The sequence below is a fragment of the Hemibagrus wyckioides genome, linkage group LG25, assembly GCF_019097595.1.
Source record: "Hemibagrus wyckioides isolate EC202008001 linkage group LG25, SWU_Hwy_1.0, whole genome shotgun sequence".
Lineage (NCBI taxonomy): Eukaryota > Metazoa > Chordata > Actinopteri > Siluriformes > Bagridae > Hemibagrus > Hemibagrus wyckioides.
The window spans coordinates 10,673,435-10,697,304 of record NC_080734.1 but is presented as its reverse complement, the minus strand read 5'-3'; positions in this window follow the sequence as shown (position 1 = coordinate 10,697,304).

Genomic DNA, 23,870 nt, shown 5'->3' with positions numbered 1-23,870 from the left:
GCATGTCCTGTATTATTGCTAGATGTACGGTTCCATGAGCTTTCATGGAACACGTGCTACCCGCTCATGTCAAAACCGGAAGTCCCGATTCAGCCATTTCCATCCACACAGGCTACTCGGGTGCTTGTTCAGTCTGTTGTCATTTAGAGACTGGACTACTGCAACTCTCTACTAGCAGGTCTACATCTGAATGCAATTTGTCCACTGCAAATGATCCAAAATGCAACTGCACGACTTGTTTTCAACCTGCCTAAGTTCTCCCACACCACCCCACTGCTGCGTTCCCTCCATCCCAGCATCTCTCAGAGTACAAGGTAGGTATATATCTAGACTCTTCTCTGTTTTGGCACTGAGGTGGTGGAATGCACTTTCCCTAGATGTCCATACAGCCGAGTCACTGACTGTCTTCAAATGACAGATGAAGATCACCTCTTCCTGAAGCACTTAAACTAGCTCTTATTTTTGTTTGTTTTATGTATTGTTATATGTTGTATGTACAAAAAACTCAGTTTTTAGGCGGATGGTATTCTAAGTCTGTAGAATACCATCAAAATACAGAAATGTAATGGTAGCTTAGTGCTTAAGGTTCTGGATTAATGATCAGAAGATTACAAGTTCTCATCCTGGGTCCACCAAGCTGCTATTGCTGGTCCCTTGAGCAAAGCCCTTAACCCTCAAATGTTCATATAAATATAACTACTCTTTACAACTGTGGTGATAAGAAAAGCATCTCAGAATTCACAACATGCAGAACTGTACTGAAGCGCAAAGACAACACTGAGGATACTGTACAGAAAGGCTTACTAAAACTGCTTATTTGAAGACTGGACAGACATCAGCTGGGCTTTTTAAATCTTCAAATGTCCATTTTCTGTGAGCCTCAAATTAAACAGCCCTGCTAAACCTGGCATAAAATTAAAAAACCTTTATTTATGACTAATCACATACCAGGATATTCATTTATTATTTTGTTGTTTTTTTTCTGATAGTTCTACTTCCAAGCATTAGATATCTGAGTCTCTCTGGTGATTTCTTCTTGCATACTATTCCTTCTGTACTCTCATTCTCTAAAGATGATGAAGGGTTCCCATTTTTTTCAGTTCTATGTAGGGCTGAAACAACGAATCGATTAAAATCGATAATAATCGATGATGAAAATCGTTGAATGACATTATCGTTTAGTTGGCCGGCGCACGTGACCACGCATTCAGTGATAGCGTTGTTCCAGGCGCACATGGGAAGAATGGCAGAGAGTACAAGCACGTCGGATAAAAGTGTGATAAAAGTCCTCTAAGGCATGTGAGCATTTCATATTAAATTCCTCGCCAAATGTAATTTGCAAACTTTGCAAAGCGGCGCTTCAGTGTCACGGAAACACGACAATGATGAACGAGCACATAAACCGGAAGCATGCGGCAATCACAGATGAAGGAGAAACTTCAGGACGGCAAAGTTTAATGCAGATTTGTCATGTGACATATTTGTGTCCTTAATGTGTTGGTCATTCACACGGAACGTGTTTTATTCCTAATTCCTTTTGCATTATTTTTAATGAATGCGATATATGAATGTGTTTGACCGCTGCGCGCGCATATTTTGCGGCCCCTCGTGCGTCTCACGTTCAAATGATTTCAACGTTTTCAAGCAGCGCAGCTCATCCATGTCACTCACAGAACATTGGACCAATCAGAAGGCCCCAGAGGCGGGGAAAGCGTTGTAAGCTTCGTTTACAGTGGCAGGATGGATGGATGGATGCTTTATTCATCCCAAAGGGAAATTCACAGTTTCCAGCAGTATCCACAAACACAGGTAATAGATAAAATAGGTAGGAATATAACAAAAATTAGGGTACAAAATATATATCAAATAACAAAATATAAAATATTACAAAATATAGCAGAATATAACAATATAACAAAATATAGCAGAAAAATACTAGATAGATACAGAGATTTAGGAATAAATATGGAGAATGAGATGAAAAACAAGATAAGTAATGTGCAAAACAAGTGATTAAGGTTAAAGACCTAGCTGATGTGCAAAAACTGCGTGTTTATGAGTCCTGTGCAAATCTCAGTTTATTGAGAGTTCTGTATAAACCGGAGTGTATTGTGTGTAGTGTGTGGTTTATTGTACAGTCCAGGACAGAGAGAAGAGTATTGGCAGCTCCCACCCTGCGTTGAATTAAAGAGTCACATGGCATGGGGTAGGAACGACCTCCTCAGTCTGTCAGTGGAGCAGGGCAGTGACCGCAACTTGTCACTGAAGCTGCTTCTCTGTCTGGAGATGATGCAGTGGATTGTCCATGATGGACAGGAGCCTGCTCAGTGCTCTTCTCTCTGCCGCTGATGTCAGGCTGTCCAGTTCTGAGCCCACAATCGAGCCCGCCTTCCTCACCAGATTGTCCAGACGTGAGGCATCCTTCTTCTTTATGCTGCCTCCCCAGCACACTGCCGCATAGAAGAGGGCACTCGCCACATCAATCTGATAGAACATCTGCAGCAGCTTTTTGCAGATGTTAAAGGATGTTAAAGGTTGTCATGGCAACTTCATGGCACATCCTGAGCTTTTGGTGTTCTGTACTGCGCTTTTTAAAACTATTTTAAAACGGTGTTTATTGTGTAAAGAGCGCTGCATTACTCCTCATTCACAATGTAGATGATAAACAGTGGTAATAGATGTAGTGCAAGACCGTTAAGTACTGTCCAATTAAAATAAACAAACTATATTTGTTTTTAATCAGCATTTGTTGCCAATTTACCAATTCAAAATTTCTGGAAGACTGAATGAATCATAACTTGGTAGTCTAGTAGTTCTGCTTCTTTAAGAAACACAAAGAAAAGGTCAAAGGTTTTCTGCTTACAAGCTGGAAAAAACATTGTGGTTGTGTAAAGGTTTAGTTTTATGTTCATTTTTGTAACACCCAATGTGTAAATTTAATTTGAAATAAAAATAAAATCAGTTATTGAATTGGTTGAATTGGTTAATCGATTATGAAAATAATTGTTAGTTACAGCCCTAGTTCTATGTCAAGATTTCCTTTTAAAACAAAACTATTCTCTAAAAAACTGAAGCCCTAACAGGGAAATATGCACTGCACTTTATCTTAACTTTATTTTACTGATATCAGACCATGACTCTGAATCTCCTAGTCCTCTGTGTTACATTAACTTCCATAACTTTTCATAACTTAAAGTACTGAACATTTGCAATATCTCCTACTATACAACTTCATGACTGCACACTTTGTTTACAGCGTTCTTTTCTACGTAGCACTATGCCTAGGAAGGATTATACAAGTGTAACATAAGACGTTCATTGTTTATATATGCTTAATGCAGTATTTATGCCAAGTGAAAAATAACTTTTTAAAAATGAAAGCTGATTCATGTATTAGTGGGTGTACGACTATGACAGTTTACAGGCACAACGCTAGTTTTCGCAACAGCTGTTACACGCATTTGCATAAGCAGTTGTTATCGGCATATTCGACAGCGTGTTCCAGTTCCTACCAATATCCAGCAACTTCGCACACAGCCATTGAAGAGGAGCGGACCAACATTCCACAGCAAAAAACATTCAACCCCCCCCACCCCGGGACCCTCCCCAGACCCCCCTAATACAGTAAAACTGCACATTTTAGAGTGGCCTTTTATTGTGGCCAGCCTAAGGCACACCTGTGCAATAATCATGCTGTCTAATCAGTATCTTGATCCTGTGAGGTGGATGGATTATGTTGGCTCACTAACACAGATTTAGACAGATTTGTGAACAATATTTGAGAGAAATAGGCCTTTTGTGTACATAGAAAAAGTCTTAGATCTTTGAGTTCAGCTCATGAAAAATGGGGGCCAAAACAAAAGTGTTACGTTTATAATTTTGCTCAGTGATTATAGGTTTCATATGTAGATCAACTGAGAAAGTCCGAGGCAAAAAAATACATTGGTTTAAAGACTGGAGACTGGAGATGGATCACATCCACACTGGAAGTGGCTGCTTCGCTGCAGACCCTAAAAGTTGAACATTCACAATTACTCTCTAAACTCTCACATTTAAGCTTAAGACATCATCACAATTACTCTCTAAACTCTCACATTTAAGCTTAAGACATCATCACAATTACTCTCTAAACTCTCACATTTAAGCTTAAGACATCATCACAATTACTCTCTAAACTCTCACATTTAAGCTTAAGACATCATCTTTGTTTCAAACAGATTGCTGAACAGGAATCAGAATCAGAAATGCTCAGGCTGAAAAGCACGCTTGCACCCTCTTTAGAGAATATTTTAAAGGTTCCCCTGGCTTGAGCAATTTCCTCAGCCTCCCTGTCCAGCTGAGGTGGTTACTACCCTCTTCTGGCTTTACCCTGCAGTGGTCATGCTCTTCCTAGGATTCTAGCCTGATGTGGCCACTAGAGGTCATTGTTCCCCCATGTTGTTTTTCTTCTTTCTGTCTTATTTCTGTCCCTTGTGTTTCATTCCCCTGTTTGTATTTAATTTGCCCTGCTTTTCACTCCCGTTTGGCTTAAGAATCTATTTCTGTTGTTATTTCTAAGGCGAATTTGTGCATATTTTATGTTTATTTTTTTCAAAGGAGCTTCGAGGCTAACCTTATTATGAATTACTGCAAGTTTAGGGTTTCCATTGGCGAAAAGTGAAGGGGCGGAGCCTAGCTAGTGAGCGGGGTATTATGATTGATGAGCATGCGCGGAATAATTTCGCTTTAGCATGTTTTGAGCAAGTCCAAGTAAATCAAGTAAGGGCTCGTGCCTTCATTAAAAAAGGTCCAGCGATGATCTAGGCATTATTCATTTTACCAGTATGTTGCTAAACTGTTTTTTTTCTTCTAAAGATCTTTTTATTTACTTACCCTGGTCTTCAGTGTTGTGAGCGATGTTTATGCTCTTTTAAACGAGATCCAGAAGGTGTCCTTCCTCGTTTGAAACACAGTCATCTCGCTAGCCATCTGAGCAGACCTCTGCTGCTTGCTGTCCTTCAGGAGTTTCCGAGGCTTCTCCTTGGCTTTAACTTCCTTGGCTGTAACTTCCACTGTCACAGCTGCTGTCCAGATAAAAGTCGAATAACATTATAATTATTACTTTAGCAACCTGTTTTCTGATTACTGTTCCATCTAGAGATTTTTCCTTCACTTACTCTGAGGGAGGTTGATCATTTCCTCCTGGATCACATTGAAACGCTCTTCAGGAAGACCATCTCCATCCACTGGCACTGTGGATCCTGTATTTGTAACATAAATAAATATTAACAGTCATCCAAATGTACACTGCCTACAGATATACAGTAATATTTGTTGATTTGTAGTGTTTTACCGCACTCCTGTGTCCACTCACCAGCTTCCTCTGTTTTAGATGACTTATTTCTTTTCCTTAAAAAAGACCAGAGTTTCCTCCACCAGGTCTTTTTCTCCTTTTTGGAGTCATTACACTCCTTTCTAGCTCTACAGACAGGCTCCATTTCCAGTGAGTTTACAGAAATGCTATCCACGTAACAGCAGTAGTAAAATCTCATTTTGTCTCTTCAGTGTTTTAATACAGAATGACCAGGACGTTGTGTGTGTACAGGTTTCTGTGGCTGCTACCAGTGTGACATCACAGAATCTTGGGATTCTGATTCCGATTCCGTTTCCATAGGGACAAGAAGCCAACCTTTGACCTATGTACAGTTCCATAAAAAAAACATTTCACTAGCACATGTAACCACTGACATTTCTCAATTCAGTTTCTTTCTATATTTTGTACACTGGTGTATTCAGATACAGTGTATGTTTATATAAGTCCATACATACAATTATTTACAATTATTCACTCACTGCTTATCCCGAACAGAATTTTGAACACTTTTAACATCTTGGGTACTGTTTCCATAAGACAACAAACCAACATTTCACATATATTGAGTTTCACAGACAAAAATATTGGCATCCCAGGTTTTTGGTACCTTGCACACACTCTGAATACGTCTCATGGTCCAAAAAGCATACAGGACACAGCTGTACTGTTTTACACTCCTCTGTGAAGTGACTGTCACTGAAACTGACCATGAAGTAAGTGACTTTATGTCCTTCATCCCAAAACCATTATTCATGATGTTTTCAAGTCACCAGTTAGGCTTTTCTTCCTGATTTACATTTCACATGATACAGTTCCATAGACAAAAATATTGGCACCCCAGGACACATTTCAGTAACACAGTAGTGCAATTAATAATTTACAATTACTTTAGTTTCTTTCTGTATTCTTTGCACTGCCACCTTTATTCACAAAAGCAGTGTGAATATATATATTTTTTTTTCACAATTAGGGTCCGGATAAAAGTCCCCATTGGTCCACTGTTTCTCAACCCACTGCCCTTCTCTAGCCATTCAGTAAAGTGACGTCACTGACACGCGCTCTGCCGGTTAGTGTTTGAACCTGTCTTAAGCAAGTGAGAAGATGGGCGATTACGCACTAATACATGTAATCTATATCAATGTATACGTTAGTTAGATGCCCTTATTGTCCGAGGAATCAGGTGTAATATGTCTAAAATGGTTCTTAAATGCCCCAGTTGTTTTGTGTAGGTGTGGATGACATTGCTTTCTTCCTAGAGGAGCAGAGTACTAGGGTTGTGCTTACAGAGACTGAGTGGATGCTGTGACCACAGGCACAGTTTAGGACACACACTGACCCAAAACTCCCCATCCTGAGACTTTGGATGAGATCTGTATTTATTAGTTTTAATCTATGTGCAGCAAATTGTGGAATAAATGTGTTTTAATTACATTTATAGCATCACTTTGCAATGCATTCAACCCTAAATCCTTCTGCAGCTCTTATGGTGGCATGCAACTCCATAATGATGTTGATCTGTCTCTAACACACAGACAGAAATAAGAGTCTAGAAGTAATTTCTAATTTAAAGAGTTATTTTGAGCTTGACTCTGACAAGAAGCCATTGTTATAATATGAATAAACAGATCTCGATCTCTCTCTCTCTCTCCCTCTCTCTCTTTGGCCTTAATATGAATCAGTAACACTCACCGCTTTAATAAAGCGTTTTTTTTTTATTTCTTTCTCTTTTTTTTCAACATAGGACAGAACTAGCAGTAACAGCCCTCGACACAGAATTATAAAAACTGCAGCAATAAAACTACTGCAGTGGGCAGAAACAGAAGTGCAGAGTCAAATACTTTAAAAACATTATGCAAAAAAACAACTGTATTTTATATATCAAACAAGTACAAGCAAGAACACAGCCCTGAACATTCAGACTAAAGATTTTGTTATCTTTCCTGGTTTCTGGAACAGTGTTTATTCTTCTTTTTCCACAGACAGTCTGCCTCCTGAAAATAACGGGGAAAGAGCCAAAAATGTGATAAAGAGAAATGCAGCAGACTTTCATATACTCATAAAAGTGAATATCTAGCTTTTATTAACGGTCATCTTGAAAACATTTCATGGGGAATCTATGCTTCATTACAGCACCAGCATGCACTTGACCATGTCCTAATCAGTGCATGTGTCTGTCTCTGATCCTGCAGCCCCTGACCCTGTATCTGACTGACCTGAGCCTGTATCTGACTAACCTGAGCCTGTATCTGACCCTGTATCTGACTGACCTGAGCCTGTATCTGACCCTGTATCTGACTGACCTGAGCCTGTATCTGACCCTGTATCTGACTGACCTGAGCCTGTGGACACGGTGATACAGGACTCTGATTAAGAGTCTGGGTTAATACAGAGATCAGAGTAAACACAAAGTGAATGACATTACTTTAAAGCTATACATTTCATCATGATGAAACTGAACACATGAGCTTAGTGCTGTTAGCGCACTACTCTACTATTTCAGCAACAATAACGTTATGCTGTGATGCTAATGATTGTACAATGATACACTTGTCCAGTTCATTAAAATACTCTTCAGCATAATAACAGGAGGTTTGACACGATACTACAATAGACACACATATAAGAAACTTTAAACGTATTAATTAAATCATCTCACTTGCTTAAGACAGGTTCAAACACTAACCGGTAGAGTCGCGCGTCAATGACGTCACTTTACTGATTGGCTAGAGAAGAGCAGTAGGTTGAGAAACAGTGGACCAATGGGGACTTTTATCCATTCATTTTGGTAGCTGATGAGGACGCAGTGTCACTGAAATCAAGAAATTCATATAACGTTTTGGATAAATGTTGTGATTGAAATATACCCATTTGATATTTTAGTGCAGTTTGCTATTGTTTATGACCCTGAGGCTCCTAATGTCTACAGCTGGATTTGCTGTGGAAGGCTGGAAGTGATGCGGATGACAAAATAGTGCCACTTTGAGGTTCAATCTTCTATTTAACAAAATGATGAATGATTTTGTAGATAACATAATACAGTAAAGTAATAGTATTAATATGTAAAAAATGTTTTTTGTTGTAATGATGATATATTTAGTGTTTGTTTTCCTTCACACTAACTGTGCTTAGTTCTTCTGTTTCCCTCCTCTCGTCCTGCAGAAATGTATCGCCACAGTCCCAGATTAATCACAAAAAAGGTATTATCATCCCTATCAACAGATGTCTTATAGGGAGAACCTAGTCGGTGTGTGTGTGTGTGTGTAAAGTACACGTCTAATATTTCGCCAACACGTTTTCCATTCCTGTCTGTCTAAATCTGTTTGTTCTATCTCTCTCCCTCACCCCATTATCTTCAGGAGGAGAAACCATGGTGTTCTTTGCACCACAATGAGTGAAATCACAATGAGCGAATACCAGAGACTGGAAAACGGTAAATTCCAAGTGTAAATTCCACATTTTCAGATGTAACAGGTATTTAACTTCTGTAACTTAATTAATTTCTGTAACTTCAACATAAATTGTTTTTGATAATCTTCGGTAATATTTTAGTCAGTTTGTGTGTAAATGCTTTTTTAGATCGAAACAATCAAGCAAACTGAGAAAAGTCTCACTGGTTTTCTTCATGCTGATCAGCATTAAACTACTAAACACATTCACTGCACAGCTAGAACTACTTAAAAGGCAAAGCTCAAAGAAAAAACAACAGCAAAATGGTGACTACAGAGCACCTCCAAAGCACATCAGTGCTAATTGTTTCATTAATGCCGCCCAACCACTTCAACATTTTAGCTACCACAGACACACACTAACACTTCCTCCTTTTTTAAAGCTCCATTACTTTTCTCTTAATGAGAAAATGACTATACTTATTAATGTAATTCATGGATGTGTGAAATTTATAGCTGATCAATCAAGGTTACAGTTAGTGAGTCTCATTTTATATTAACTACACTATACTGCCAAAAGTTTTGGGACACCCCTCCAAATCATTGAATTCAGGTGTTGTTTTTCAGGGGTTGGGCTTGGCCCCTTAGTTCAAGAGAAAGGAACTCTTAGTGCTTCAGCATACCAAGACATTTTGGACAATTTCATCCTCCCAACTTTGTGGGAACAGTTTGTGGATGGCCGCTTCCTGTTCCAACATGACTGCACACCAGTGCACAAAGCAAGGTCCATAAAGACATGGATGAGAGAGTTTGGTGTGGAGGAACTTGACTGGCCTGCACAGAGTCCTGACCTCAACCTGATAGAACACCTTTGGGATGAATTAGAGCGGAGACTGCGAGCCAAACCTTCTCGACCAACATCAGTGCCTGACCTCACAAATGTGCTTCTAGAGAAATGATCAAAAATTCCCATAAACACACTCCTAAACCTTGTGGAAAGCCTTCCCAGAAGAATTGAAGCTGTTATAGCTGTAAAGGGCGGACCAACGTCATATTACATTCATGTGCATGTAAAGGCAGACGTCCCAAAACATTTGACAATATAGTGTACATAAAGAGAATTTCCATGAATATCACATTTTTAATGTTTTAATTAATTGCTTTAATGTTCCTTCAATTGATTTGTGAATAACTTTGTTTGTATTCAGTTTGTTTAAAAAAAAACCCAGAGCTTCTACCTAGTAAATGCAGTCACTGTTTTCTTGTTTCGATGTGTCAAATATTCTTCCAAAGCTACATATTGTTAGTATTTTCAATCAAATCCTAGCTTCTGATGACTGAAGTTAAGCATCCATCACTGTCTCCATGACGACAAGCCGCTGTCTCACAAGATCATGTGGGATTTATGGGTTTGAAGCTTTGGAGCTACTGTGTATTTTTCATTTTTTTGGGATTCTTCTTTCAGTTATCATGCAGCCCAAGTTTATCGACTGTCTAACCTCCCACAGATTCAGAATGTTTGTCTGGAGACTTTTGCATAAAAATATTGAAATAACAAATCTAAAAATATTGCTCTTTATAGAAGCATAGATCAATAAGTCTGTTGCAGATTTAAACAAAAATGGCTTGTGTTGCTTTACAGCATGCTTTATTCTGTGTATTACTTTCAGGTCCTGTTCTCGTTCATGAACATCCGTTATTGGTACGTCATCCCCCAGGTGAGACACACACACACACACACACACATTCTGCTGTTAATACACATTTGTATAAAACCAAAGAAACTTTTTTCTTTCTTTTAGAGGGAATCTGTGTGTGTGTCTCACCTGGGGGATGACGTACCAATAACGGATGTTCATGATATGTTCACTTCAGGAACAGATAAAATCACTGAGCCAAACTTTTAACAGGGAGATAGACTAGGGCATAGTGTACACAGTGTAGGGAATAGTGTACACAGTGTAGGGCATTGTGTACACAGTGTAGGGAATAGTGTACAGAGTGTAGGGCATAGTGTACACAGTGTAGGGAATAGTGTACAGAGTGTAGGGCATAGTGTACACAGTGTAGGGAAGAGTGTACACAGTGTAGGGAATAGTGTACAGAGTGTAGGGAAGAGTGTACACAGTGTAGGGAATAGTGTACAGAGTGTAGGGCATAGTGTACACAGTGTAGGGAAGAGTGTACACAGTGTAGGGAATAGTGTACAGAGTGTAGGGCATAGTGTACACAGTGTAGGGAAGAGTGTACACAGTGTAGGGAATAGTGTACAGAGTGTAGGGCATAGTGTACAGAGTGTAGGGCATAGTGTACACAGTGTAGGGAAGAGTGTACACAGTGTAGGGAATAGTGTACAGAGTGTAGGGCACAGTGTACAGAGTGTAGGGCATAGTGTACACAGTGTAGGGAAGAGTGTACACAGTGTAGGGAATAGTGTACACAGTGTAGGGCATAGTGTACACAGTGTAGGGAAGAGTGTACACAGTGTAGGGAATAGTGTACACAGTGTAGGGCATAGTGTACACAGTGTAGGGAATAGTGTACACAGTGTAGGGCATAGTGTACAGAGTGTAGGGAATAGTGTACAGAGTGTAGGGAATAGTGTACAGAGTGTAGGGCACAGTGTACACAGTGTAGGGAATAGTGTACAGAGTATAGGGCATAGTGTACACAGTGTAGGGAAGAGTGTACACAGTGTAGGGAATAGTGTACAGAGTGTAGGGAATAGTGTACAGAGTGTAGGGCATAGTGTACAGAGTGAAGGGAATAGTGTACAGAGTATAGGGCATAGTGTACACAGTGTAGGGAAGAGTGTACACAGTGTAGGGAATAGTGTACAGAGTGTAGGGAATAGTGTACACAGTGTAGGGCATAGTGTACAGAGTGTAGGGAATAGTGTACAGAGTGTAGGGAATAGTGTACAGAGTATAGGGCATAGTGTACACAGTGTAGGGAAGAGTGTACAGAGTGTAGGGAATAGTGTACACAGTGTAGGGCATAGTGTACAGAGTGTAGGGAATAGTGTACAGAGTGTAGGGAATAGTGTACACAGTGTAGGGCATAGTGTACAGAGTGTAGGGAATAGTGTACAGAGTGTAGGGAATAGTGTACACAATGTAGGGAATAGTGTACAGAGTGTAGGGCATAGTGTACAGAGTGTAGGGAATAGTGTACAGAGTGTAGGGAATAGTGTACACAATGTAGGGAATAGTGTACACAGTGTAGGGAATAGTGTACACAGTGTAGGGAATAGTGTACAGAGTGTAGGGAATAGTGTACAGAGTGTAGGGAATAGTGTACAGAGTGTAGGGCACAGTGTACACAGTGTAGGGAATAGTGTACACAGTGTAGGGAATAGTGTACAGAGTGTAGGGAATAGTGTACAGAGTGTAGGGAATAGTGTACAGAGTGTAGGGCACAGTGTACACAGTGTAGGGAATAGTGTACACAGTGTAGGGAATAGTGTACAGAGTGTAGGGAATAGTGTACAGAGTGTAGGGAATAGTGTACACAGTGTAGGGCATAGTGTACAGAGTGTAGGGAATAGTGTACAGAGTGTAGGGAATAGTGTACAGAGTGTAGGGCATAGTGTACACAGTGTAGGGAATAGTGTACAGAGTGTAGGGAATAGTGTACAGAGTGTAGGGCATAGTGTACACAGTGTAGGGAATAGTGTACAGAGTGTAGGGAATAGTGTACACAGTGTAGGGCATAGTGTACAGAGTGTAGGGAATAGTGGACAGAGTGTAGGGCATAGTGTACACAGTGTAGGGCATAGTGTACAGAGTGTAGGGAATAGTGTACAGAGTGTAGGGAATAGTGTACAGAGTGTAGGGAATAGTGTACAGAGTGTAGGGCACAGTGTACACAGTGTAGGGAATAGTGTACACAATGTAGGGAATAGTGTACAGAGTGTAGGGCATAGTGTACAGAGTGTAGAGCATAGTGTACACAGTGTAGGGAATAGTGTACAGAGTGTAGGGCACAGTGTACACAGTGTAGGGAATAGTGTACAGAGTGTAGGGCACAGTGTACACAGTGTAGGGAATAGTGTACACAATGTAGGGAATAGTGTACAGAGTGTAGGGCATAGTGTACACAGTGTAGGGCATAGTGTACACAGTGTAGAGCATAGTGTACACAGTGTAGAGCATAGTGTACACAGTGTAGGGAATAGTGTACAGAGTGTAGGGCACAGTGTACACAGTGTAGGGAATAGTGTACACAGTGTAGGGCATAGTGTACAGAGTGTAGGGAATAGTGTACACAGTGTAGGGAATAGTGTACAGAGTGTAGGGCACAGTGTACACAGTGTAGGGAATAGTGTACAGAGTGTAGGGAATAGTGTACAGAGTGTAGGGCATAGTGTACAGTGTGTAGGGCATAGTGTACAGAGTGTAGGGCATAGTGTACACAGTGTAGGGAATAGTGTACAGAGTGTAGGGAATAGTGTACAGAGTGTAGGGCATAGTGTACACAGTGTAGGGCATAGTGTACAGAGTGTAGGGAATAGTGTACACAGTGTAGGGAATAGTGTACAGAGTGTAGGGCACAGTGTACACAGTGTAGGGAATAGTGTACAGAGTGTAGGGAATAGTGTACAGAGTGTAGGGCATAGTGTACAGTGTGTAGGGCATAGTGTACAGAGTGTAGGGCATAGTGTACAGTGTGTAGGGCATAGTGTACACAGTGTAGGGAAGAGTGTACACAGTGTAGGGAATAGTGTACACAGTGTAGGGAAGAGTGTACACAGTGTAGGGAATAGTGTACACAGTGTAGGGCATTGTGTACACAGTGTAGGGAATAGTGTACAGAGTGTAGGGCATAGTGTACACAGTGTAGGGAATAGTGTACAGAGTGTAGGGAAGAGTGTACACAGTGTAGGGCATAGTGTACACAGTGTAGGGAATAGTGTACAGAGTGTAGGGCATAGTGTACACAGTGTAGGGAAGAGTGTACACAGTGTAGGGAATAGTGTACACAGTGTAGGGAAGAGTGTACACAGTGTAGGGAATAGTGTACACAGTGTAGGGAATAGTGTACACAGTGTAGGGAAGAGTGTACACAGTGTAGGGAATAGTGTACACAGTGTAGGGAATAGTGTACACAGTGTAGGGAAGAGTGTACACAGTGTAGGGAAGAGTGTACACAGTGTAGGGAATAGTGTACAGAGTGTAGGGAATAGTGTACACAGTGTAGGGAATAGTGTACAGAGTGTAGGGAAGAGTGTACACAGTGTAGGGAAGAGTGTACACAGTGTAGGGAATAGTGTACAGAGTGTAGGGAAGAGTGTACACAGTGTAGGGAATAGTGTACAGAGTGTAGGGAAGAGTGTACACAGTGTAGGGAATAGTGTACAGAGTGTAGGGAAGAGTGTACACAGTGTAGGGAATAGTGTACAGAGTGTAGGGCATAGTGTACACAGTGTAGGGAAGAGTGTACACAGTGTAGGGAATAGTGTACAGAGTGTAGGGAATAGTGTACACAGTGTAGGGAATAGTGTACAGAGTGTAGGGCATAGTGTACACAGTGTAGGGAAGAGTGTACACAGTGTAGGGAATAGTGTACACAGTGTAGGGAATAGTGTACAGAGTGTAGGGAATAGTGTACAGAGTGTAGGGCATAGTGTACACAGTGTAGGGCATAGTGTACAGAGTGTAGGGAATAGTGTACAGAGTGTAGGGAATAGTGTACAGAGTGTAGGGCACAGTGTACACAGTGTAGGGAATAGTGTACACAGTGTAGGGAATAGTGTACAGAGTATAGGGCATAGTGTACACAGTGTAGGGAAGAGTGTACACAGTGTAGGGAATAGTGTACAGAGTGTAGGGAATAGTGTACACAGTGTAGGGCATAGTGTACAGAGTGTAGGGAATAGTGTACAGAGTGTAGGGAATAGTGTACACAGTGTAGGGCATAGTGTACAGAGTGTAGGGAATAGTGTACAGAGTGTAGGGAATAGTGTACACAATGTAGGGAATAGTGTACAGAGTGTAGGGCATAGTGTACACAGTGTAGGGAATAGTGTACAGAGTGTAGGGCATAGTGTACACAGTGTAGGGAAGAGTGTACACAGTGTAGGGAATAGTGTACAGAGTGTAGGGAATAGTGTACACAGTGTAGGGAATAGTGTACAGAGTGTAGGGCATAGTGTACACAGTGTAGGGAAGAGTGTACACAGTGTAGGGAATAGTGTACACAGTGTAGGGAATAGTGTACAGAGTGTAGGGAATAGTGTACAGAGTGTAGGGCATAGTGTACACAGTGTAGGGCATAGTGTACAGAGTGTAGGGAATAGTGTACAGAGTGTAGGGAATAGTGTACAGAGTGTAGGGCACAGTGTACACAGTGTAGGGAATAGTGTACACAGTGTAGGGAATAGTGTACAGAGTATAGGGCATAGTGTACACAGTGTAGGGAAGAGTGTACACAGTGTAGGGAATAGTGTACAGAGTGTAGGGAATAGTGTACAGAGTGTAGGGCATAGTGTACACAGTGTAGGGCATAGTGTACAGAGTGTAGGGAATAGTGTACAGAGTGTAGGGAATAGTGTACACAGTGTAGGGCATAGTGTACAGAGTGTAGGGAATAGTGTACAGAGTGTAGGGAATAGTGTACACAATGTAGGGAATAGTGTACAGAGTGTAGGGCATAGTGTACACAGTGTAGGGAATAGTGTACACAATGTAGGGCATAGTGTACAGAGTGTAGGGCATAGTGTACACAATGTAGGGAATAGTGTACACAGTGTAGGGAATAGTGTACACAGTGTAGGGAATAGTGTACACAGTGTAGGGCATAGTGTACAGAGTGTAGGGCATAGTGTACAGAGTGTAGGGCATAGTGTACACAGTGTAGGGAAGAGTGTACACAGTGTAGGGAATAGTGTACACAGTGTAGGGAATAGTGTACAGAGTGTAGGGAATAGTGTACAGAGTGTAGGGAATAGTGTACACAGTGTAGGGCATAGTGTACAGAGTGTAGGGAATAGTGTACAGAGTGTAGGGAATAGTGTACAGAGTGTAGGGAATAGTGTACAGAGTGTAGGGAATAGTGTACACAGTGTAGGGCATTGTGTACACAGTGTAGGGAATAGTGTACAGAGTGTAGGGCATAGTGTACACAGTGTAGGGAATAGTGTACAGAGTGTAGGGAAGAGTGTACACAGTGTAGGGCATAGTGTACACAGTGTAGGGAATAGTGTACAGAGTGTAGGGAAGAGTGTACACAGTGTAGGGAATAGTGTACAGAGTGTAGGGCATAGTGTACACAGTGTAGGGAAGAGTGTACACAGTGTAGGGAATAGTGTACACAGTGTAGGGAAGAGTGTACACAGTGTAGGGAATAGTGTACACAGTGTAGGGAATAGTGTACACAGTGTAGGGAAGAGTGTACACAGTGTAGGGAATAGTGTACACAGTGTAGGGAATAGTGTACACAGTGTAGGGAAGAGTGTACACAGTGTAGGGAAGAGTGTACACAGTGTAGGGAAGAGTGTACACAGTGTAGGGAATAGTGTACAGAGTGTAGGGAATAGTGTACAGAGTGTAGGGCATAGTGTACACAGTGTAGGGCATAGTGTACAGAGTGTAGGGAATAGTGTACAGAGTGTAGGGAATAGTGTACACAGTGTAGGGCATAGTGTACAGAGTGTAGGGAATAGTGTACAGAGTGTAGGGAATAGTGTACACAATGTAGGGAATAGTGTACAGAGTGTAGGGCATAGTGTACACAGTGTAGGGAATAGTGTACACAATGTAGGGCATAGTGTACAGAGTGTAGGGCATAGTGTACACAATGTAGGGAATAGTGTACAGAGTGTAGGGAATAGTGTACACAGTGTAGGGAATAGTGTACACAGTGTAGGGCATAGTGTACAGAGTGTAGGGCATAGTGTACAGAGTGTAGGGCATAGTGTACACAGTGTAGGGAAGAGTGTACACAGTGTAGGGAATAGTGTACACAGTGTAGGGAATAGTGTACAGAGTGTAGGGAATAGTGTACAGAGTGTAGGGAATAGTGTACAGAGTGTAGGGAATAGTGTACAGAGTGTAGGGAATAGTGTACAGAGTGTAGGGCACAGTGTACACAGTGTAGGGAATAGTGTACAGAGTGTAGGGCATAGTGTACACAGTGTAGGGAATAGTGTACAGAGTGTAGGGCATAGTGTACAGAGTGTAGGGAATAGTGTACACAGTGTAGGGAATAGTGTACAGAGTGTAGGGAATAGTGTACAGAGTGTAGGGAATAGTGTACAGAGTGTAGGGAATAGTGTACAGAGTGTAGGGAATAGTGTACAGAGTGTAGGGCACAGTGTACACAGTGTAGGGAATAGTGTACACAATGTAGGGCATAGTGTACAGAGTGTAGGGCATAGTGTACACAATGTAGGGAATAGTGTACACAGTGTAGGGAATAGTGTACACAGTGTAGGGAATAGTGTACACAGTGTAGGGCATAGTGTACAGAGTGTAGGGCATAGTGTACAGAGTGTAGGGCATAGTGTACACAGTGTAGGGAAGAGTGTACACAGTGTAGGGAATAGTGTACACAGTGTAGGGAATAGTGTACAGAGTGTAGGGAATAGTGTACAGAGTGTAGGGAATAGTGTACACAGTGTAGGGCATAGTGTACAGAGTGTAGGGAATAGTGTACAGAGTGTAGGGAATAGTGTACAGAGTGTAGGGAATAGTGTACAGAGTGTAGGGAATAGTGTACAGAGTGTAGGGCACAGTGTACACAGTGTAGGGAATAGTGTACAGAGTGTAGGGCATAGTGTACACAGTGTAGGGAATAGTGTACAGAGTGTAGGGCATAGTGTACAGAGTGTAGGGAATAGTGTACACAGTGTAGGGAATAGTGTACACAGTGTAGGGCATAGTGTACAGAGTGTAGGGAATAGTGTACAGAGTGTAGGGAATAGTGTACAGAGTGTAGGGAATAGTGTACAGAGTGTAGGGAATAGTGTACAGAGTGTAGGGCACAGTGTACACAGTGTAGGGAATAGTGTACACAGTGTAGGGCATAGTGTACACAGTGTAGAGCATAGTGTACACAGTGTAGGGAATAGTGTACAGAGTGTAGGGCACAGTGTACACAGTGTAGGGAATAGTGTACAGAGTGTAGGGAATAGTGTACAGAGTGTAGGGCATAGTGTACAGAGTGTAGGGCATAGTGTACAGTGTTTAGGGCATAGTGTACAGAGTGTAGGGCATAGTGTACACAGTGTAGGGAATAGTGTACAGAGTGTAGGGAATAGTGTACAGAGTGTAGGGCATAGTGTACAAAGTGTAGGGCATAGTGTACAGTGTGTAGGGCATAGTGTACAGAGTGTAGGGCATAGTGTACAGAGTGTAGGGCACAGTGTACACAGTGTAGGGAATAGTGTACACAGCGTAGGGCATAGTGTACACAGTGTAGGGAATAGTGTACACAGTGTAGTGTCGGAGAAAATTATATGCCTAGATTTAAAATAGCAATACTCTGCCTAAAAGTAGTGGTTATCTATCAAAATTATTTAGCTATTGATTAGTAGCTGGCTTTGATTAATGCAAATGTATAACCTTTATAATAATCATGCAGAACTTTTAATATTAGTGTGCTAGTGTAATAACCACACTGAGACTGGTGAGCAAGAAAGGGGAATTTTAGGGCCCAGAATAGGTACCAAGATGAGAGAAGACAGACAGTGTGGCAGTAAGCTAGACATAGCATAGGCACCAAGATGGAGAAGACAGACAGTGTGGGCGGTAAGCTAGATATAACAGCATCGGAACATCAGTAACTAATAGCAATGAAGTGCAATAGTGGTAAGGCTTACTTAGAATGACTTAGGAACAGAAGCACATTTAAACTTAGAAATAGAAGCGTATCTAACTTAAATAAAGGTCAAAGATGACATTGAGAAAAGGAGAAAAGGTCAGGGTACTAATTTGAAAATTATGAAAAATTATTGAAAAAAAGATTTGAAAAGGGGAGGATGACCTCAATTTAGGGGCGATATCAGGACAAATAAGAAAATAATGGGACATGGTAAAAGTATGTAAATTAAGGAAGGAGGGATGAAAATAGCCATACATTGAATATAATGGGAAATTGCTGGAAATATTTAAATTAGGAAAAGGAGGCGCCATGGGGCACCTGAGGTATAAGTAGAGGGGAATTTTGGGGGTTTTTTTTAGACTAGCTGCTCTCTTCAGAAATGCATGTGATTGACTGCATGAATGGCTGAATAAAGAAACCTGCTTCTTCTCATTTGCTGACTGAGATCTCCTTTATTTTGGCTATGTTTTTGATAGTTTATTGAGTTCACTGGGTAAAATTATGGAAAGCTAAGAGAAATAGACACAAACTAAAATTCCACCCGGTGATCTGTCCACTCGGAGGGGGCTCTGAGTTCCGACAGTAGGGCATAGTGTACAGAGTGTAGGGCATACTGTACAGAGTGTAGGGCATAGTGTACACAGTGTAGGGCATAGTGTACAGAGTGTAGGGCTTACTGTACAGAGTGTAGGGCATAGTGTACACAGTGTAGGGCTTACTGTACAGAGTGTAGGGCTTACTGTACAGAGTGTAGGGCATAGTGTACACAGTGTAGGGCTTACTGTACAGAGTGTAGGGCTTACTGTACAGAGTGTAGGGCTTACTGTACAGAGTGTAGGGCATAGTGTACACAGTGTAGGGCTTACTGTACAGAGTGTAGGGCTTACTGTACAGAGTGTAGGGCATAGTGTACACAGTGTAGGGCATAGTGTACAGAGTGTAGGGCTTACTGTACAGAGTGTAGGGCATAGTGTACACAGTGTAGGGCATAGTGTACAGAGTGTAGGGAATAGTGTACAGAGTGTAGGGAATAGTGTACAGAGTGTAGGGAATAGTGTACAGAGTGTAGGGCTTACTGTACAGAGTGTAGGGCATAGTGTACACAGTGTAGGGCATAGTGTACAGAGTGTAGGGCTTACTGTACAGAGTGTAGGGCATAGTGTACACAGTGTAGGGCATAGTGTACAGAGTGTAGGGCTTACTGTACAGAGTGTAGGGCATAGTGTACACAGTGTAGGGCTTACTGTACAGAGTGTAGGGCTTACTGTACAGAGTGTAGGGCTTACTGTACAGAGTGTAGGGCATAGTGTACACAGTGTAGGGCTTACTGTACAGAGTGTAGGGCTTACTGTACAGAGTGTAGGGCATAGTGTACAGAGTGTAGGGCTTACTGTACAGAGTGTAGGGCATACTGTACAGAGTGTAGGGCTTACTGTACAGAGTGTAGGGCTTACTGTACAGAGTGTAGGGCATAGTGTACACAGTGTAGGGCTTACTGTACAGAGTGTAGGGCTTACTGTACAGAGTGTAGGGCATAGTGTACACAGTGTAGGGCTTACTGTACAGAGTGTAGGGCTTACTGTACAGAGTGTAGGGCATAGTGTACACAGTGTAGGGCATAGTGTACAGAGTGTAGGGCTTACTGTACAGAGTGTAGGGCATAGTGTATACAGTGTAGGGCATAGTGTACAGAGTGTAGGGAATAGTGTACAGAGTGTAGGGAATAGTGTACAGAGTGTAGGGAATAGTGTACAGAGTGTAGGGCACAGTGTACACAGTGTAGGGAATAGTGTACACAATGTAGGGCATAGTGTACAGAGTGTAGGGCATAGTGTACACAATGTAGGGAATAGTGTACACAGTGTAGGGAATAGTGTACACAGTGTAGGGAATAGTGTACACAGTGTAGGGCATAGTGTACAGAGTGTAGGGCTTACTGTACAGAGTGTAGGGCATAGTGTACACAGTGTAGGGCTTACTGTACAGAGTGTAGGGCTTACTGTACAGAGTGTAGGGCATAGTGTACACAGTGTAGGGCATAGTGTACAGAGTGTAGGGCTTACTGTACAGAGTGTAGGGCATAGTGTACACAGTGTAGGGCTTACTGTACAGAGTGTAGGGCTTACTGTACAGAGTGTAGGGCATAGTGTACACAGTGTAGGGCATAGTGTACAGAGTGTAGGGCTTACTGTACAGAGTGTAGGGCATAGTGTACAGAGTGTAAGGCTTACTGTACACAGTGTAGGGCATAGTGTACAGTGTGTAGGGCATAGTGTACAGAGTGTAGGGCATAGTGTACAGAGTGTAGGGAATAGTGTACAGAGTGTAGGGCATAGTGTACAGTGTGTAGGGCATAGTGTACAGAGTGTAGGGCATAATGTACACAGTGTAGGGCATAAACTATAAACTATACACTGTACACAGTGTAAGGCATAGTGTACAGTGTGTAGGGCACAGTGTACTCATAGTGTTTAGCATGTAGGGCACAGTGTTTAGATTGTAGAGTGTAAAGTTGTCAGGTCAAGTCCAGACACAAGTGTGCTGTTTTGTTTTTATTTAAATTTTGTTTAAATTTAGTTGCATTCATTTAAATGCATTTGAATTTCATTTATTGCATTTTATTTGCCACTGAATAAAAAACAATAAAGATACTGGGCAAATGGGATGACCTGGGCAGATTCTTTTATGCATACACTGACTCTGCATCATACAATGAACAATTTCATTGATTTATTTCACAGGAATGAGTAGTAAACCATCACAGAGCTGACGATACTGGAATGACTGACTACGCGCTGGAGGCTTTACATATAGTTTTCTTAAAAATGGCATAATACTTAAGTTCCTGAGTGGTGCAACAGTAAAGTGTTCACTGTTAAGATATCACATGTTTAACCCATGTTTAATTGTGCTGCATGTATAAGAGGGCAAAACATACATGAAGAAGTCTGAGATAAAGTTCTGTAAAAGGGATTTATTATAAAAAAAAAATATCCCAAACTTTGAATGTCCATAAATCTCTTCATAAAAAATGTAAAGAATATAATAAAACCATGACTCTGCCTAGAGGAGGCCGAAAACCAAACGTCAATAAGCAGGTAATGAGGGGATTAGTCATAGAGGCAACCAACGGTTCCATGTTGTAACACTACCGACTGTGGAAAGGTCAAAGAGGGAGTGAACAATATCATCATTGTTCAGTATTGATGATGATAAGATACATATTATATGATTTATACATTTTCAGCTGTTTATAACGTGTAACATGTAGACAGATGGCCCAGGTCAGTGGGAGAGAATATAACTAAGGGTTAAACGGGTCAAAATATTTTTAATTTTAAACTAAACTGATAGTAATCCTACTGATCCCACACTCTAATTCTCTGTACTGGTCCCAAGCCCAGATAAAATAGGAGGGTTTTGACAGGAAGTGCATCCGGCGAAATCCTGTGTCAAATCTAATATATGCAGATCAGATGATCCACTGTGGTAATGGGAGCAGAAGCTATTAATCTCACTGTCTCATTCTGCTTCTCCCAAATCTGTTTTAACTGTTGATCATTGCTCATTGTGTGTGTGTGTGTGTGTGTGTGTGTGTAGGCTCCACTGTGATAACCAGTTCTAATATCTATAAACCGAATTACTGCAAAAATTTGCAGCTTGTCTTCAGTATATGGTGCAAAAATAACGGACCTGCAACAGTTATACAGGTAACATATACACACACACACACACACACAGGATCATGTATTGCTGGTAACTATGTAAATGGCTTCATGTCATGGCTTCATGACTGTATAAAATAGTGCAAAATAGTGTGCTAGTAAAGCTTTTCTTTTTGTCTGACTAATAACAGGGGACCACAAACTTTTTATTATGCCTGTTATGCCTGATCGGTGTATATTGTGTTAATACTGTTTTCTGCTCCACAATCTACTAGTAAAATTAAACATGAACTTTTACAAATAATTACACTTTCTACAGGGAATTATTACTGAGTTAGAGGAAGAAAAATGTCTCGGAATATTCACCTATAACCAGGATGGAAAATCTGTCCAGACCTTCGAACTTCCAAATCACTGCAAAGAACTGTGGTAAAATTTCTGAGAGAAAATGACTCATTTCAACACCAATAAACTGTTCATGAATCAGTCTGTAAAAGTTCATAAATTCAGAGGAATGCAATACCGAGCTACACACACGTGTGAAATGTTCTTCTCACATCAATCATTTATTTCGAAAAATATATCAAATCCATTGGAGTGTCTGTACATGTTTGTGATCATTTAACAATTTCTACCCTATTGTGGTGTTTTTCAGGAATCTCCGAGTGAGGTTTACAGGCTGGTTGCACTGAGGATCCTCAGTAATTGGGGTCACCCTGAATACACCTGTGTGTATCGCTTCAGTATTGGTCCACAGCAAGCCAAGAAGGCGTTAAAGAAACAGAGGAGAAAGAGATAAAGCCAGTAAAAAAACATAAAAGAAAGAAGAAAAACCAACAAAACCCCAAATTATACTACAAATAAAAACTATATATAAAATTTGAAAATAATACAGCAAAACAGCAAACAACCCCCCATAAAAAATAATAATCATTATTATAAAATAAAAATAAGAACAAGTAAAAATTCTTTTGGGCACTTTGAGCACCCTACTGCCTCATGAACTCTATTCCCATGTTGTCAGTGGAAACTGATGCTCTGTGGATGAAAGTAAAGTGTGATGAATAGTTAAAATGGACTTACATTGTTGTAATATTTTAATCTTACACTATTTGGAATATACTGAGGAAAAACATTGTACAGGGGTCTCACTGTAATCTGCATACCCTCTATATTTAATTACAAAAGCATATGGATGGAACTTATAGAGTTAGCAGAAAATGACCATTATCAATGTATTTCAGAGCCATTTCAGCGGTTTGTAATATATTGTATTATATGTGTGAAACTTTCTTTTCACCAGTACAGGGTTCTCTCTGTGTGGCCTAGTGTTGAAAAATAAAGAATGGATGAAACTGGTTGAACGAAGCTGTGAATCAGATGTACCACTATCTTAACATAACAGCAGGATATACACCGATTAGCCATAACATTATGACCACCTGCCTAATGTTGTGTTGGTCCCCCTTTTCTGCCAAAACAGCCCTGACCCATCAAGGTATGAACTCCACTAGATCCCTGAAGGTGTGCTTTGGTATCTGGCACCAAGATGTTATCAACAGATTCTTTAAATCCTGTAAGTTGCAAGGTTCTGATGCTCATGTGTGTGCCCTGCTTCTAACACATCAACTTTGAGGACAAAAT